This window comes from Ciconia boyciana, chromosome 13, assembly GCF_034638445.1.
Source record: "Ciconia boyciana chromosome 13, ASM3463844v1, whole genome shotgun sequence".
In the NCBI taxonomy this organism is placed as follows: domain Eukaryota; kingdom Metazoa; phylum Chordata; class Aves; order Ciconiiformes; family Ciconiidae; genus Ciconia; species Ciconia boyciana.
The window spans coordinates 12,423,441-12,441,030 of record NC_132946.1 but is presented as its reverse complement, the minus strand read 5'-3'; positions in this window follow the sequence as shown (position 1 = coordinate 12,441,030).

Sequence of the window (17,590 nt, the reverse complement as noted above, 5' to 3'; positions counted from 1 at the left end):
GACTCTTACTCCAACTTCAGTGACATTATATAAATGTATTATACTATGACCAGTTCTCTGCCTACTTCAAAGGCTTGTGTATGCATTTAATTTTATTTCTACACACATAATGGAATATTTTCTTCTAAAAATCCTTCTCATGGTTTTGCCTCTAGACACACTTAAAGGAAAAGCATCTTTACAGATATATAGTTGATTAATTGTATTAGGCTTTCAGCTGGGCAAATTAAAACATTTAATAAACTTATATTTTATAGTAAATTCTGTGTTTCTGCTTCAAGAACTAAAGTGAATCACAGAGCAGCTGAACTGTTTTAACAGAATCTACAAAAATATATTAAATGCTTAATCTCAGTCAGAGTAACATTTACAGGCTTCTCATGCACTGTTTGTTGTTTTTCTGCATCCCTCTGTGTGTAAGTTTAAAAGCCAGTATTCATTCCTCTTTAGCATATTAACATATGGCAATTCCATTTCTGTAAGTGCTGGTGCATAAATAATTCATCTGGAATTAAAATATAAGCTCTCCCAGAAGAACTGTATATTTTATGAAGACTTTATACATAAAAAGAAATGCAACAGCAGAGAAAGACAACTCATTCTAGCTCAAAGGCTGGAAAAATATCCATAGTCACAAGACACATCTGGTCAAGTATTGTTTGGCTACAGGTATCTTCAAGAAGGTTTTTTTCAGTGTATTAAAGAGACAGCACTTCATCTAATTTGTTAAACATTATGAATGTCTCATAGAAAAAAGGTAAATTAATATAAATGTGAATTTTCCTAACAAAGGCACAAAACCCATCCCTGAACAAAATCTGAAGAGAATGAATAAAGGAACAGATAATTATTCGTATAGTTACAATTTCATAAATAGAAAAAAATTTCATTTATCTTCATTTACACAATATCCACACAAGATGAAGAGATGTTTACTATAGCTGCAAATTGATTTGTCCTGTAAAGGGTTGTGCTATGGAGTGGAGTGAAGGAATAGGGCAGAAAAAAACCCTATAATTAGGCATGCAGCAACATTTGTGTCTTTTCAGTACAGATCAGACAGTTTGCAAACACTGAACACTAAGTATAGGAAACAGAAGAAAATTTTATAGCTATATAGGTAATATTGCCTCATTAGCCTGCATAAAAGTGACAAGTTCAAAAAATAGCACTGTGTAAAAAATTCCATTATTTTGCCAAAAAGGTTTTCTTGCTGTTTGTTGCAGGGTCTGTTCAGTCCAAAAATGTCTCTCTGGTCGTATTAACCTTCCTCACAGCTATTTCTTACTGCAGGGAGTAGGTCCCATTTAGAAGCCTTGGTAATATCACTAGTAATTTAACTTTCAGAAAGCCGCCTAAATATGCCCCATTTCCAGACCCATGTTCTCCACTCTGTCTTGAAAATACCAGTAAAAGGATATGCTTTGGGAAGCTTACACTTTTGTGTGTGTGTTTTATTGAGTAATTTGGACTGCTACAAAAATTCTCTGTGCAGTTTGTCCTCATGTCAGAAACTGAAGGTGGAACACAAGAAATGAATGCAGTCTCAGCCGGCAAGTGTCTCTTCTTCTGAAGATCGTATTCAACATGAATTGCACTGAAACAGTTGATGTATTCCTTATGAACAGTTTAGTATGTGAGCTAAAGGAATCATATGAACCATACCAATGGCTGCAAACACAACTTTCCAAAGTAATGCTGGCAAAACTCTTCAAATGCTAAGTATAGTTCTGAATATAAATATTTTCCAAAAATAGGTAGTGCATTGCTGATACAATTTCTGTCAATGCATTGGTTCTAATATTCACTCAAAAGAATGGAATCATCTTGTGCAAAGACTGGGAAGTTCCTAATCTAGCCTAGCAAGCATTCCTTGACTTTGCCATTCAAAGAAGGATAAGCTATTTTTATTCATTCTACATAATAGCATTTTCAATAGTACTTAAATATTTTGGTCTTCTAGGCCAATTAATTTGTCAGATAGATATATAGTTACTCATCTGCAGCTGCAGGTATATACATAATGTGGCTGAGGGCTAGATATTTTCTTCTCCATATCTATCACATCCTGAATAACAGGGCAAGATCTCTGCAGGTTTAGACTTTATGAGCTCTCTCAATGAAATCTTGCTCTGGCAGCCAGTCCATATGGCAGGGAGTGCAGAGATCCTTCCCCTGAGACAGCAGATACCAGACTTGTCACCAAACTATGAAGCTACTTCAAATAACATAATGCTGCAGGAGTGTTTCTGCACCTTCACTATTTGACATTGTGTTGTTACCTCTTTGTAGCCTCTCTTTGCACTGATTCTTTGCCCCTGATTCACTCATTGCCTATGTGTAGTAATTTCTGCATTGGTATGGTTCATGTGATTCCTTTAGCTCACATACTAAACTGCTCATAAGGAGCACAGCAACAGCAGAAAATGGAGGTATCATATAAGGTATTTTCCAGAAGAGATGGGGTCTTTGTGGGGGACCCTCAATTGAAGAGCCTAACAAAAATTTCCATTTATAACAGGGCTGCTGATTCAATTTTGAAACTGTGCCCTCAGCTGATTCAGCAACAACCAAAAACGATGAGCCAAGATGGACTTAAGGTGCCAAGTCCTTGATCTGATTCTGCTATTAAGTGTATTTAGTAATTTGGTGTCCTAATTACAGCTCTTTCTCTTTTTTTATAGGCTCTTCTCTGCCTATTAAAAGGGAAAGGCGAAGCAAACACCGGGAGGAGGAGGAAATGTAATATCTACAAAGAATGAAAACTGCTTAGATTCATTGGCATGATTAAGTCACTTCAGAACTTACTGGGAAATTAAAGAGGGCAAAAAAACCACTTTTAGCCCAGGAATATGTTTAGTCTGCCCTGAAAAGAATGGAACAGAGCAGGATCAAGACTTCTCCTGCAAAAGAGCTCAATTGCACCAAAAAGAGCTCAATTGCACCATTTGATAAATGTGCTATAAAGAAATATAAATAAGTGATAATTATCACTGGAACTGTGTAGCATGTATTTTATGGCTTTGCAAGCTATAATAATATATAATCATACAATCTATGATCCTCACTTTGTTTCCCTCCTGCCTTCCACTATGAAATAGAAGTGACAGCACTTTAGGGGAGCATACAACGTGGTGAAAGTACATATCTCAAATACAACAGTCTCACAAAACACTTGTGCCCCTACCAAGCATTCCTCCAGGTCCTCGTCTGCCCCAGGCATTGCTCTGCAGCCAGGTGCAGGCAATGGTACACTAGCTCTTCTCACGCTCCAGGGCTCCCAGCCAGTTCTGATTATGCTGGCCTGACAGCATGCCTGTGTTAGTGTACGTAAATGGTTTCCCAACCAGAAGTCTGTCATGCTTCACAAGCTCAAAACCTAGGTAAATCTAATACGGGACTGTCTCTGCTTGACACCATAAACATGTCTTCAGCCATCTTTACTTCTCATGTCCTGAAAGGCTTAAACAGGTGAATTGCTCAAAAGTTTCTATGTACACCACGGTAGGATGGCTTGTTGCATAGCAGGGGAGGTAAGTGTTTAAAGTTAACTCTTCCCTGCTGCTAAGGAATCTCTTTGCTGTACCCTTATTTAAACACAGCTCCAAGCTTTCAATTTGTAGTTTGGATTTGTAGAGCACCGCACGTGCCATCTGAAGAAGCATCATGTCACAGTATCTTTACCTGAACAAAACTGTGCTACAAGCAGTGACCTGGAAGGTGCAAAACTGAGCAAGTAGAAAACCCACTGCTCCTCAGTTAAACAAGCTTTTAATCCTTTCTACTGTTTGCATAGGCACCATCACCTTAGCCTCATGAAGTCATAGCAAAAGTTCTGGCTAAGGAAAGGGAAAAAGAAAAAAAAAGAAAGAAAAAACAGGTTTGTACTAGCTAACTTTAAATGTGGTCTTCACTGGAAGACCCTCACTTGACTTTCACTTACTGATTTGCCTTTTCAGTACAGTAAATTAGCTAACATAAGAGTGTGGGCCACAGTTTCTGTCACTGGCTGCTGCTACATAGACAGAGACAGAGGGTGGTGTTTATTTTTACTAGGCTATGTATTATGTAATCAGAATACAAATGTAGATTTGTTTTTGCTTAAGTGAAAGGACAGGTTTGGAGAAAAGGAGAAGAAAAAATTCAAATCCCTAAAACTACATACACGATCAATAGTCATCTAATACAATAGGAAAGGGGATTCTAAAAAAATCCCATCCGTGGGTTTGAATCCATCAATTTGGCTTCAAAAACAGGATTCTGTCTAATTCTAGGGTTGAATAACTATGGTAGAACTTCATGCTGATGCACACAGAAAAGGATGCTTGAACGCAAAGTCTAAGTATTGTCCAGCTGGCACCAAAACTCACTGCTCTGCCAATTTTTAGTGTGAACACAGGATGTGCCTGGCTCAACACAGTCCACTCCACTTCTAGCTTAGAAGAAGTGAGTATAAGTGTTTGGTTTTGACACAGCCTAAGCATGAGTGTGAACTGTTGATGTTTTGTGGCATCAGTGTAACACTGTGTGGCTGCTAGGTGCAAATGCAGGAACTGCACCAAGTCCTGCCTGTATTCACGCATTTTAAAAAACAGACTAGCAAATTTAATCTCAGCAGCTACCAGAACATGTGAAGAGCTTTCACCATCTTGCTGTTAATAGTCCAAAAGTGTGACAATCACTGTTTTATTTAAAAACAGTGCAGGCAAGGATTCCACTTTTCTCACCCTTCCGACACACATAAAATTGTTTGCAAGGAAAAAGGTCAACTTATTTCAGGGAACACAACCAGCCTGCACTGGAACAAAAGTGTTTCTGCCAGGAACATAGAGGTCTGCAGATATGGGAACTAATGCAAAGAAAAGGAACAGCCTAAGGAGTAAATTAATTGCCTTTCTAGAAGTTACCAGACCATGCCAACAGATCCCTACATAGATTTGGGTGAGACTTTTCATCACAATCAGTGGAAATGTGACTGAAACAAATCAGCAATGGAACCAATTTCATCACTTACTAGCCTATTAGTGACACAGAGTTGCTACCTCATCCGCAGTCATTCACTCTACACTTGGGTCAAATACCTTCAAAGACCGAGGCCTGTATCACCAGACTAGCCTATTGACTCCCTATCAACAAAAAAGGCAAAGCACTATCTATTGATTTGTTGCAGTTCTTTTTTTTTCTTCAGAAAGGTTATCCTCCAGCTATGGTCTAGGCGCAAATCTGCCTGAAGTTAACTATTAACCTTATTTCACAGAATGAGCAGCCTGTAAATACTGCTGCCAGATCCAGTTAAGAGGACGGCTTAAGTATGAGTCTGATTTGCTGTTCTGCTGTTTCCTCAACTTTGTTTTCGACGGTTGTCCAGTAACTCCTCATATAGGCTTGTTCTCTAAGGAGGAAAACCTTAAAGTTGACTGAGGCTTAACTCAAGGGTTTTTAGACACTGCTAGAAAAGGTTTTCTGAATTCCCTATGCAAGAGTATACTTAATAAAATATTATCCTGAACAGAAATTCACTGAGCCTTTAAATTCCTTGTAGTAGTTAGATACCAATGCCTGATACTGAAATTGAGAACAACTTAGTCACATTTGATTGAAGACTAGGATCTTTGGGAAAATTTAGTTTAGCAGCTCGATTTAGAATTGTGGTCTCTTGCTACTGTCTCCAGCTTTCTGATACAGTCTTTTCTTTAAGTCCAAGCCCTTGGAAAGACAAGAATCTCAGTTTTCATTATTTTCAATGTACTCTTCCAATCTTCCTGGTTACAAAGGAAATTTTGAAAATGTATTCAAGCTAACTCTTTAAATGGAAGGAAATAACGCAATATTATTCTTCTTTTCTGGCATTTTAATCCCCTCTCTAGGGGCATTTGGCAAGAACGTATTGACTCATGGGTTTCTGAGCTTAGCAGTACGGACTAAAATACTCCTGTGGGAATACATACAAGAAAGCTGGAGAGGGACATCTAGTTCCTGGCATCTTTTGAAGTTATTTGAAACAGTACTGGTCAAGCAAATCATTAGCTTTGTACAAAAGAAACCAGAGGAAAAAATCAGACTAAAGGGCCTAGATACTAGGTCAGAGGTTCTGAACAAACTCCTTTAACTGCTGCAGGTTACTATCCAAAACAGTTATGTACAGGCTTTTTTGTCATCTTCAAATCTAAGAATAGTTTACAGAATCTTGATTTATCTTGACTTTGTGATTCCAGCTTCTTCCAACCTGCAAGTGTCACTGCGGGCCTCTCAGCAGCGCCTGCAGTGCAGGAAGGCTGTGTCTTACAACGCTGAGCAGCCAGGCATTCTTCTTGTTTGGTTGCTTGTTTTTGTTTTATCTGTGGGTTTCTGTCTATCAAACAAAGGTGCCACAGAAATCTGATAGACAGTAAATGCAAGGGACAGGCAGACACCACCAAGAAAAGCAAGACTCAAATAGTTCTCCCTGCAGTTTATTTTGTAACCTTTTTTCTGCTTAGTACTACTCATACTACAGGTACCAGAATTTATAAGGCTGGTTGCACCATTACAAGACCTAAAGTGTTTACTAATTCAGAGTGTGAGACTAAGTTTCCAAAATGTTTCCAAAATGTTTCCAAAATGATGGGAAGAACTGAAAGCCATTGAGAACAGCATCACTGGGAGCATTTCAGCCCTCATTTCCTCAATAAGAAAGTGGGTAGATAAAGCTGTTGGAGAAGGCACTTAACCAAAAAGAGAAGAAAAAAAATTGCTGCCAAGGTGTTTATAGCTTTTCCTAAACTAAGACATCATTTTTTTTAGTTCTTAATGGAATACTACAAACCTTTACCTGAGACTGAGGAATTAAGATGAGGCAAATGCTGAAGCTGAATTCTTCATCTTAAGTGTCAATCAAAAAGCTTGCTTGGGCCTGCTGCTCTTATAGGAATACCTTAGCTAGGCTAAGAACATTTATAATAATAGATTTTGAGCATATTTTCTTCATCAACAATTTTCTAGCATTACTACATTTCTTATGTTGTTCATCTCCTACAACTCAGCATTTCAGTAGCATGCACAGTTCTAAAGCATATAAGACTCATAATTACAGTTCAAATAATAAAGGAGAAATAATATTCTGCATATTTATAGGAAAAGGGGAAGCAGGAGATTTGGGTTCTGTTGCTGGATCTGGCACAGATTTCCTATGTGTCCTAGGACAATTTGCTTATATAAAAATATTCAAGTGTTGCCAGGGGAGTTGGAAACCTACAGTAGGCCTGGCTTCTAGAACCAAACCCCTTAGTACCATGTACTTTTTTCAGAAGCACTGAATACCCACAACTTCTGTATGTTTCTGCTGTTGCATTCAGCACCTCTGGCATGCAGTCCTACACACCAAGTTGGGCCCACAATCAGTGGAACTTCAAAACTGTGAGCTCTTTCATACCCAGCTGGGTTTTATCAGCTGTAACAACTTTGCCTCACCCAAGACAGAGAGAACAATATTAATCTATTTAACATAGGTAGCAGAAGACTATTGATGATTACAAGCATTGATAACCTTGAATAGTTCTATAGAAATACAGTGTTGATATACCAACATAGACAGCAGCTATCTGTAATGTGATAAAGCAGTGTAAAACCAAGTAACTGCCAAAAGCACTCTGCACATATGCCTAGGTAATATATTTAACCATATTTTTATAAATGGATTTTTAAAGCAAATGGGTACAGGAAACTGTAACTACCAGGAAAGTAATGTGTAAAGAAGCTGAGGTTTTGTATGTTCACATAGTTTATGGGAACATCAACTAAAAACAAATGAGCTGAGGTAAATAAATATGCAGCTGAATGGAGAACACTGTAACAAATGAACATCTTATTCAGATATTTCCATTCAGCATGCAAAAGAAACAAGATGACCAGAAGACTGACTTGCATGCTAATATTACTAAGGTCTACAGTAACATATTGGAAGACTTTGATTTAATCAGTTTATCATGGAAAATGTGTTGAAAGACACAGAGAAAAGCTGGAGTCCCTGTTCAAGAGCAATGAGTGTCATTTTTCTGCAAGGTCAAGGAGGATTCATCAGGATTAGGAACCTAAAGCAGGAAAAGGCTGTTAAGTGAACATTGTAGCTCTGAGAAAATATGACAAGGTCAGATAACTTAATTTTCCTGTTGGTGCAACTGAACGATTCTTCCTCTGCAAGCCAGGCAATCTGGAATGTTGGCCCCTGTTCTCCCTCACTTGCCACTCTGTTCCCTCTTTTCCTCTAGTCGATACCCAGCTTCACAGGACAGAGAGGAACATACATGTTCTACTTAAACCTTTGAGGCAGTTAAATTGCGTGACTCTGTTGCACAGGCTCTGATTTTGACAAGGTGTGAGTTTTAGCTAAGGATATACCTTTGACTGAAGACTGAGCTGAAACAAATCAATGCCCGTTAAGTTTGCACATTTAATTTTCCTGAGCACCCTCTCCTAGACAAGCTGATTCTAACTGCAAGAGGCAGTGCTTGGAAGCCCTTGATATGGCCTGACCATACATAACAGGACTAGGGCTGGTACTGCTGCACTTCCAAACCCCCATAAGCACAACAGATGAGATGATGTAGTTAACTACAGAAGACAAGGAACCATGAGGAGTCTGAGTGTAAAGGAGAGTAATAGAAAATAGAGATTCAGTAGATCAAGGTCTCTGGGACATCTCACTAACTGCCTTGTCTGGCATCTTCCTATCACGGAATAAACACCTTCCTATTCCTGGCACATCTATACTATAGATGTCTCTAGGTGACACTCTGGATGTCAGATTTCCATTTACAAGGCTTTTTTCATTAACTCAGCAGTAAGAAACAGGTCTCTCTAGAATGATCTGTTTACATTTCTGCCCAGCATTGTAAAAAGAAGGATATCAGTTGTGTCTAGGAGGCTTTCCAAGTGTCTTGAAGTTAGATGGAAACCTGGTCTAAGTGCTGTGTTGGGTCTGTGATAATCTTTCGTGTCACTTCCAATTTGATTCTTTTTAGAACTGGCTGTCGGAGTCTGCTCTGCCACAAGCTAAAGGTAAAACCACTGGATTCCCTTGTGTCTCTAGGTAACACACTGATTTCTATTCCAAACTGTTCTTGGTTTTGTTTGTTTTAAATACACCTAAATAGCATTTGAATGGCTGAAGAGCTGTATAATAGATTTCCCCAACAGTTTCTTTTAATTTTTTCAACCCTCTGAATTGTACTGCCTGCTACTCTGGAGATCACACTCACATCCTCTAGTGTTTTGACTCACTATCTACATTTCATTCCTATCAGCCATCTGAGCACATTGTAGATCTCTCAGCTACGGCTGTTGATCTGTATTTAGTAAATAACGTCCCGTTAAACAATCAGAAAATACATGACTTGGTCATATACCAGAGGAACCACAGAAAGAGCATTTCAGGCCTGTATCATAAGAGGCTGGAATACTAACTCCATCAAAGCTGTTAATTTAAATTTTTTCCTCTATATTATTCAAGATTCATAGCCAGGTTAAATGCATCTTTGAAACATATACATGAACACCAATGGGCTGAAGGTGCTCTGCACTACTATAGAGGCTTGAGTAACAACTAAGTAATCTGAATAAAACACTGAAAAGCAATTTAGGCTATTAATACAATCTAAGCCATATATGTAGACATGAAATTTATCTGGCTACACATTGACACTCCAGCAAACAGAAGAAACCTGTTACTACTTAAAATGGAAATACGAGAAACAAATTATCACACTGGTCACAGCCCTACCCAGACATCTGTTAAGAAATAAGCTCCAAGGGAAACCATACTATACTATGTAAAGCAAAACTGTTTGCGGTTATATCTGTTCACAGATGTAAATTGCACCTTAGTAACACCTTTCATGTTTGAATACCTACAAATTTTGTTGATTTTTCTGTTAAAATTGTATACCTAATGCCAGAAGACTGTTTCCAGAATCACTTCATATCTGATATCCTATACCCCACCTGAAGCTACATTCAGAGTCTTTCCATAGTTATGATGCCCCAAGAAGAAGTAAAACAGAAAGGGGCTATCATGTTTGGGATCATCTGCACAAGTTGCTGGGGTGGTACTGTCACTGTCTCCCAGTACTCTGTATTCTCCTTTAGCTTTTTAATCATTTTTCTTGTCCTTCAGATTGCCGGTTCTGTTTTTCCTGCTAATATTCTCACCATAGAGTTCTTGACTCTTCACAAGCCTAAAGGAGTTAAGGGAATTGCCCTGTATTCATAAATAACTGTTCTCTCCAGCAGCACCATTCACCATATGTTCTGTTATCTAATTTGCAATATCCTACAAGCCCCAGTACAGCATGTTGTCTTTGCTAGCACTCAACCAGTGCCATAGGCCAGCTGCTAGCATGGGGACAACTACGGTGTCTAACTCTGGAGAGGTCTAGGCTATCCGGACTATCCATTATTAGCATAGCTGCAATAACGTATAATAGCAGAGGAACTTCATGGGAAAGTCTAGTAGAGATGAGACTCTTCAAGAGACACAGAGGTCTCTAAAATGGAGAGCAGGTATTCAGTCAGGGTGTAAGGGCATCTAGGGAATAGACAGGAATAAGAGAAATGTCTTCATTGTATTTAAAGGATAACAGACTTTTCAATGTAGTAAAGTGATCTGATTTCTTACAGCAATTAATATCAGCCTCAAAGAATATGCACTTCAAGTTTTGGAATTATGAAATACAGTGGAAGAAAAAAGTTCAAACATTTCCTGCAGAAGTTGCCTTCCAGGGAATAAGTGCTGACTGGAGACCTCACCGTAAGGAATACCGTATAGGTTTTCTTTTACAGAAAAATGTAATGCTGTTTTGAAGTCTTGTGCATTCACCCTGGGGAATCTGCGGGGCACTTTGCATTGTAAGAAAGTTATCTTGTCATTAATGACTAATGACTGGTGGGTAATCCTGCAGCACAGTCCCTTTATCTGACAGGACTGCACACATGGATGACTTGCAGCAAGATTACCCTAGCATGGTTGCTAGGTGGCGAATGTAGTGCTGAGAAAATATTTGATGCTGACAGCTACTATAAACTGTTTTGTAGGGAACAGCTTTACCAGTGCATTAATTCTGCTGCAATAAAGGATTTTCTAAACTAGAGCTATTCCAAACAAAAACATCATAAAAATCAAGTTTACACTGAACTTTTGACATATACAACTTAACCCACATTTCTCAAAGGAAAGATTTATAAAAACAGAATTCTCTCACAGCTGAGTCAACAAGACAGCTAGGTCACTAGAGAAAAGGCTGTTCTGCTCCTTGCCCACAGATTATAGGCCTGGATCACAGGCACTCACAACTCTGCCCTCCCTGAACTTTGGAGGGAGTTGGCACTGTTCAAATAAGCATCTTAGCTGATGAAACAAGGATGTAAATTTTACTTGCAAAACAGTCAAGCACAAATGTACACTTCTTGTGCACTGCTCACCATGCAGGGTTAACACCTTGAATTCCTTTGTCTTCAAACCCTCTCTCCCCTAACGGTTTGCATATGCTGGTAACTACAGTACAGCACACCTCTCTCCCTAGATTCACACTCTGGTATCCTTGCAGCTTACTGGCCTTCCTCAGGAGATGTGGTCCTCCACACAGAGACCAGTGCACGACCTACCACAGCAAACTTCCATTTAACACCCTCTAAGGCCCTGCTACTCCTATCTAAACTGGTCACAGAATACTACCAATAATTATAATGTAGCAAAAGTCATGTACTCTGACATTTAGGATTTAACATAGCATAATGCAGTTACTGCAGAGCAGATTCAGTTCAAATTATGTCCAGCTGCAGATTTTCAGAGGGAGAGTACACCTAATTCTAAAAAGGACATTAAAATGTCTTTACTCGAGACTTGAAACAATGGAAGTAAAAGGAAGAGGGGAGAGTTACAGACAGATTAATTTGCAGGAATGTGAAGGAGAATGAAGGCCTTTGCACAAACAGCATCAGAACAGCTTACAGCTCAGCTTCTAGTACAGTAAGCAATTGCTGGTATTCAGGAAATTAACCTGAAGATCTTAACTGCAACTAAAACAATTACTCATAATCAGACTACTATCTGTAATAGTCTTTCCTACTAATAGATAAAATAGCTACTTCATGTATTAAATATTGCCTATGTTAAATGTTCTGATTGTTCTGACGCAATATTCCTGTCCTGGGTTTCATAGGTTGTGGGTTACCTTCCAGGATCCCAGAAGAGTAAACAACAATGTCCAGGCAAAATTTACCAGGAAACTTGCAGAAAAAAATTGGTGACCAGAGTTATCAAGAGACTAGATGGAGCTGTCTGAATTGATTTGCCAGTTTGGGTTTAGGTTTCCAGATCATTTCCACCTTCCCTGTTTACGACACTCAAAAACTATTTTGTCTCTAAATCACATCTAGCTTCTCTACTAACATCAGGCAGTTGTAATCATCAAGTACAGTAGCAAATGTTTTCATTAGATTTCTATTCTTTGTAGGTATCAGCCATATAGTGTTTTCTGGTTTTCTGTAATGGCTGACATTTCCAGTTTGAACTGTTTACTGTGATTCGGTTTCAGGAGTGCTCCTAAACTTCAAAGCGAAATAAGGCAAGTTGGCACAAATGTTGAGATAACAAGGGATTTCTTTTTCTCTTGGCTACAGTAGGGAAGGTTCAAACTAGGCTTCATCTGGAGAGATGTTCCACTGCAAGGCAATCTGTCACAATAAATGCAATACACTGGTGTAAACTATGATTTTCATTAGTGCACTTACACTGTTTCAGGAAGCGCTTGCTGTAAAAAGCACAACTATGGTGATAAAATCTAGTAAGACTGTCAAGAAGTTACTAAATATTTGACTACACAGCCTCAAAACAACATCACTCCAATCTGAATTTCTAGCTCTATGTGGATGTAGCTCAAGTACACCGTGAAGCATATGGACCAAATAGTTTATTCTACTCTGTATGCTGAAAAGGTAAAAAATGTGTTTTAAGCATGCAAATTAGCAATCTAAACAGATTTTCTTTGGGTTTCCCCAGCTAACACATTCAATATGTATCTTGAAGACCAGACAAGAAATATGGCCTAAGTAGGTAAAGCAGTAAACAAGGAGAGGGTTAAAAACCTGGTAGATGTTCAAAACTACCTTTTGTTTATTTGATCAAATGCACTTATAGTGGTAAACTTGAAAGAGAAAAGCTTCAGTTCCAGTGCACAAGATGGGGTATTTACCTGTCCATACCTCCAAAACTGGCCAAGGACTTATTATTAACAAGGGCCATACATATACACTAGGACTTCTTTATAATTGGATTTTTTAATACCTGGAAGAAAGAAGAAGATACTCAGTAAAATTTAGGGGTCCATAGCCTAGAGACCTTGGACTCTTAGGGACAAACGTCTCCTCAGTGCTGCTCTCCCTGTGCTGCCCCCCTCTTCTGGATTCACTTATGAATGTGAATCTGTTGTTCCCTTTCTCCTTCCTCTTTTCACTCACAAAAATAAAAGAAAACTTGGAGCCTTCTTTATAATGTGTAAGTGAAAAGGTGGAAAAATGTGACTGCATCTTGGGTTTGTTGTTTTTTTTTAAAAAAATGCAGGTAATTTTCTTTAGGGTTTTTTGTATAAGACATTCTGGTATTAGTTATAACATTTCCCTAGGGGAGTCTATGGTGGTCTGGAGAACTGAAAGAGGTGTAACATCAGAAATAAATCAATAAGTGAAAATGAAGCAGAGAGAATGAAAATTGAAGAGATTTACAGCCAAACCATTTTGGTTGTGTTAATACTGTAATTATATGATTTGAACAGATGAATACTTTTTTAAACCTATACACCTGCATCTCTTCTGGAAAGGGTGGAGATAAGAAGAACACAACCAGGAAGTCCTTCAAGAAGATTCCCTGGGAAATCTTTACAGAGAAAAGGAGGAACAGAAAGCCTGAAGTTCAGAAGTACTGTAAGCCTCTGCAAGCTTTGAAGGAATTAATAGATTAAAGTTAGGCCCAAATGACTAAGAAGCAAAACCAGAAGAGAATGTATTTTGATTTCTTGGGGTGCAGGGTTTACATTTACTGATTTTAGAATCCTGATAAATCCACCATGATGTTAATATTATCTAGTAAAAGGAGGCTAATGTCCTTTCTCTTTACATATTTCCATACTATTCTATAGTAGTTCATGCGGTCAGCTCTTCCAGAAAGTAGCTCAATCACCCCATTTATCAGGAAATGTTTCTTCATAAAAAATGAAAAAAAAAAACCCCTCCACACTTAACGGTTAGCAATATCATTTTTAAGACAATTTTTTCATTTTGGTCCCTGCTCCTCTGGAGTACCTGCAGGCTATGAAGGAGGCTATGCTCTTGCTGATCTAATCATACCCATTTTTGCAGTCCTTCAGTTTCATACTAAGAAACTAGTCAGGAGCTGATTGCAGACTGTTTGTCCCACAAAAAGAGATTGCTTTGCCAAAGTAAAAGCATATTCTGGGCCACACTACTGATGACAGAAGGAAATAGGAGTGTGCTAGGTTCACCAAGAAGAGGAAAAGGCTGCTACATACAGGAACATAAAATATGTGGTCTTTTTCCATGGATAAGAGGAAGAACTAAAATAAAAACTTTTTGGCTCTGCCTCCAGTCTTGGAACAGGGAATAGCTTTGTTGCTTTGTGGCAAAGTTAAATTGAAGGAAATACTGAACAACTCTACCAAATGTGGTTTCCAAATGTATATCTAGGAATCTATTTTTCAGCATAACACAGTTACGTACAGTGCCAAGCAAACTCTGCTCCTGCAAAGGGAAGTTTATTACACTGCCAGATCTTTCAACTAGGAAACTGTCACCTCTCATGTCTACTACAGACAGTTCCTGCAACCTAATTACAAAGCAACATTTGATTTCGCTAAAACCTGTATGGTGTCATGTTTAAAATAACATGCTTTAAAATAACTGTTGGATTCAAAGTAATAACCTGGAAGGATGGGAAACTGTCTGTATACACCCAGATACACTGAGTGAGCCTGAGATGGTGGCACTATCATCAGATGCCTTTTCTCAGTAGGCTTCATAACTCTGGCATAAAGCTTTATAAATAACTGCTGCAGAAAGGAAATGCCTTGTACCTTGCTCATCAGCCTTCAGATGCAAAACCAGCCTCCAAAGCATGGGACAAAGATGTTTCAACACAGCAAAAGACAAGAAATTTCTCTTTTTGCATATTTTGAAGCAGTAGAAGTGAATGGGAGATAGCTGTGTTTCAGCAAAATAAAGATGAGACTTTTCTGTGTCAGTATGACATATAGCACTGTTTTCACCTTTCTAACTATCACCTGTGTAATTACATACAAAAGCTGCTCTTTCAAGACAGAAGGCAAAGCATGCAAGCAGAAACACCTCTTGTCCCAAGTTAGGCTCTACGCCAAAAAGGGCTTCAGCCTTCAGAAGCCTGAAGCTAAGCTTACGCTCAAATGGGTTTTAAACAATCCTTTTTTCCTGGCCTGGATTCACAGTCTGTCATCATGAAGTACCACTTACAGCACCAATCAGAATAAGATAATTCATCATTGCCGTTACTGCTGTCACATAAGAACTATGTTTTGAGAGTTTTCTTTTAAACAGATAAGGTGGGTATTCCTGAAGGTGGAATTAATGCTGAAGTGAATTGATTCTACTACTCAGATATACAGTGAGTCTATTCTCACACTAATCTTAAAAGTGCTTTTACACTTTGTGAGTCATGGCAAAATGAGAGTAAGGTGCAGCATGGACACAGAAACATATATGTATAATTACAAATGGATATTCAGAACTGCACAGGATAACCAGTGATGTTACTTTGTAATGACTGCTGAACACTTTTAAATAAAACAACATGCTCATTCCCCTATTCCCAGGAGTATCAATTGCCTTCATTCTCTCACCACGGAAGAGCAAACACACCACACTTTCTGAATGTGATGGAAAATTAAAATAGTGGTATTAGTGGAACCTGTCTTTCTTCTTAGAATATTATCCTTCTTTCTTTCCTAGAAAACTGGAAATTAGTTTCCTTCACTATGGACAAATACTCAGCCTTGGGCCTCAGGTTATTCGCTTGCTATCTATCTAACGCAGTAAAGCTGCAATGACATTATGTCACACAGTAGCTTTAGCTTTGCAGGCATGAAAAAAAATGCCCCAAGTTTAGTGGACATGAAATAGCAAGCAAACATAAGCAGGCAACTTTCTAATATACTAAAGAGGTGTCAAACAGCTGAAATTTAAAAAACAACCTCAAACTTTCAGACAACAGTTGGAGCTGTAGAGATCTCGGCTTCATCCATGACTGAGTACAAAAATCAACAGATGCTTTCTTAAGCACAAGGCTATGGGAAACTGGTAGGCTTCCACAGCAGAAGAATGCACGAAAAGCTTCTGGGGCATGTACAGCACACAGAGGAAGCAAGAGGAAGCAAGTCTTGCTTTAGTATTACCCTGTGGGTTTTATAAAACTTTTAAACATTAAACTAGACAGACTCTTCATATAGTTTCATTCCTCTTTGTGTGCAGATGTGGATTAATAATTTCTCATTCTCTTCTTTCAGGTGAAATAAGAAAAGATAAAACTTACCCACCCAAGCTCCTGGAGAGATTCAGCTTGAGTCCCGTTTCTCTGTGATATGTGCTCTCCAGTGGACCTGTAAGTAAAGGTGCAAGTTGTCACTTACACCTCCTTGAATAGAGATAGTGGCAATTTGTCCTCTTTAACAATCCTTCTATAGACTTGCAAAACAGCTATTTCTAAGGAACAGTTAAAACATACATAAGAAAATGTTCTGTGTGGACCAGTCTGTTTTCACAATGCACTTTCTAGGGTGCAAAGATGATTACTGAACACATTTTGCAGCAAGGATTGCTACAAAACAACAGAAAATTGAACAGGTATTATAGGTGTAATATATGTCTGTTGCATATTTGTTGTCTTTCCAAGTGGGAATGGAGGAAGCACGTGTTTTATTTTACTAGTTACCATTTCAGAAGTAACACAACCTATGCCCCTAATTAAAGGAACAAATACTGATGGTAACCGTTCAAAATGTAAAGTGAATGGATATACAAAGAATATACTTAGAGGTCACAGGGTGTAACTGACAGAAAGAAACTCCAAAAAGAGGTGCGTTTAAAATAGCCACATTAGCTATCTGAAAGCTGTTGAAAGACAAGGAGTCTGTGATGTGATTTTGCAACAATGGAAACAATTTCTCTCTAACAAAATAAAATACAGGCAAATCTTAATCTGATCATGGATTTCTCTGACAGTAGTATAGTCCCTGAAGAGAACCCAAATAATCTCTATAATTAGTAACACTTAAAATCAACATTGCTGGAAACTATGCTAGGGGTCAGAGGAGCTCCAGCAGAGATCCTGATGACTGTGACAATGATTACAACTGACCCCAGAATTCTTCTGCAGATAATTCCCAGTGAAGTCAATAAGCATATATAATGGTTTAAAATGTTGAGTCCTGTGATATGAAAACATCAAAGCAAGAGGGTATGCTTTAAATGATGGTATAAAATTCAGCAAATTGTTAAATCTGTTCATATAAGTGAT